The sequence below is a fragment of the Coenobita brevimanus genome, chromosome 23, assembly GCF_032717465.1.
Source record: "Coenobita brevimanus isolate Jiangsu-jjx chromosome 23, ASM3271746v2, whole genome shotgun sequence".
Taxonomy (NCBI): domain Eukaryota; kingdom Metazoa; phylum Arthropoda; class Malacostraca; order Decapoda; family Coenobitidae; genus Coenobita; species Coenobita brevimanus.
The window spans coordinates 22,609,920-22,611,994 of NC_136976.1; the positions used below are offsets into that span (position 1 = coordinate 22,609,920).

The 2,075-nt window shown below is 42.1% G+C and overlaps 1 pseudogene; it reads left to right on the forward strand.

The window, feature by feature from the left end:
• Nucleotides 1–1,614: 1,614 nt before the first annotated feature.
• Nucleotides 1,615–1,732, forward strand: LOC145393150 (5S ribosomal RNA; annotated as a pseudogene).
• Nucleotides 1,733–2,075: the final 343 nt, after the last annotated feature.

Here is a 2,075-nt window from a genome sequence, read left to right on the forward strand (position 1 = left end):
GAAAGACCAAAAGAATAAAACCAAGCAAGAAAACGCTACTAACAATAAAGGCAGCATGAGATGGCCAATAATAATAATAATAATAATAATAAGAAGAAGAAGAAGAAGAAGAAGAAGAAGAAGAAAGATGTCCTCGGCAAAGAGATTTAACTGCTGTGATGCGTGTAGCCTTGACTACAAGAGGGGTTTTGGCGGCCGTATCAGCACTCTCAGCCTCCTGTGAGTCATTCTCAGCTGAACAGACGTCTGACGTTAGCTAAAATGACCTACTTAACCTTCCAGTGCCCTGAGTTGCCGCACGTGAGATTCTGTGAGGAAGGTACGTAGTAAAAATGGAGAAGAGTAATTCAAAGAGACGTGGTGTGTGTGTGTGTGTGTGTGTGTGTGTGTGTGTGTGTGTGTGTGAGAGAGAGAGAGAGAGAGAGAGAGAGAGAGAGAGAGAGAGAGAGAGAGAGAGAGAGAGAAAACATTTTAAAGAATAACGAAGAATGAATATCCATGCGCATATGAGAAAAAGATGAAGAATAGGATGTGACAAAAGAACATGAAGAAGAATGGGCATTGAAATGAAGTGTCACCGTCCCAGGTCGGAGCGGTTATATCATCATTTTCGAGATATTTTCCTCTCTCTCTCTCTCTCTCTCTCTCTCTCTCTCTCTCTCTCTCATTGTCATTTACGACTCTCTAGGATGTACTTTGAACTCGTAAAGCGCTAAAGTCTTTTCTATTTCTTTTACCCTTTCTTTTTCTCCGTAATCCTTCTAAAGTTTCATTTTCTTGTCGTCCGGCTTGGTCTGTTCGATTCGTGAGCAGGATGAGGTGGAAGTTGATGTGGAAAATGGTATGTGTGTGTGTGGGGGGGGGGTGCATGTGTGTGTGAGAGTGAGAGAGAGAGAGGGGGGGGAGGGGGTGGCAAAAAAGTGCATTTTTTTTTTCCATGGCAAATTCATATCCTACTCTGCACACACACACACACACACACACACACACACACACACCAGGTGATGTCTTGCACCCTCTCAGTACAATGAAGTCTATACTTCTGCTACCTTCGGGTGATTTTATTCAGCTGGAGAGTAACCAAATCACAACTTGACTACAAAGAGTCATCTTTTTATGGCTATTTGTATCTGGTGACGAAATTTTCAGTTCATTCTTGGTTCCCTGACGAATCTGTTCAGTTCGGGATGAGTTGCCAATTTTAAGAGTAAAGCCTACACAAGGCTTTCATTGCAAGGGACCTTTCCAAGTGTAATAATATCGTCTGAATGTAGCAAGAATGAAGGGGAAAAGTACGTCCATCAAGAGTTTATAAAGATCTAACATGACCCCCTTTTTTTTTTAATTATCATTCTTTCCATCAATACTTTTTTTTTTTTTTTTAACTCAGCAAAGACATCGTCGCAGTGAAAGAGAATTTTTTTTTTTTGCTTTCTAGTCCCTACTGTTATTTAATAGTCGGTTCCTTAAGACCCAATATTCACCATTATAATGAATACATGCATGGGATTTCCAAAATCACGAAGGGAGTGATGATATTAACATTTTGTGAATATATATGGCGGCGCTTCATCTATCAATTCATCCACTTGCCATTCTTTTATATCTTTTATTTTCCTCGCCATACCACGTTCAGTACACCGCTTCCCGTCCGATCAGCGAAGTTAAGCAACGTTGGGTCTGGTTAGTACTTGGATGGGTGACCGCCTGGGAACACCAGATGCTGTTGGCATCCCTACTTGTCAAGTGGGGTTGGTGGAGGATTAGTGCTCCTCCCTGTAAAACAATTAACTCTAAGCCATTGGCCACCCCGTCTGGGATACATGGCGTCTGGCAATGAAAGAATGAATTTTCCTCTCTATGTCTCTTCTCTTTACTCTCTAATCTTATCTTTCTTCCCGCCTTCCATTCTTTATTCATTCATTCTCATTCATTCATTCATACTCTCTCTCTCTCTCTCTCTCTCTCTCTCTCTCTCTCCATGACCTAGCTTAGTAATTCTCTGTGCGTCTCCCTCTCCCCCATCCTCTCCCTGTCCATCTCCCTGCCCCAACCACCATCCAATCTCTCCTCTG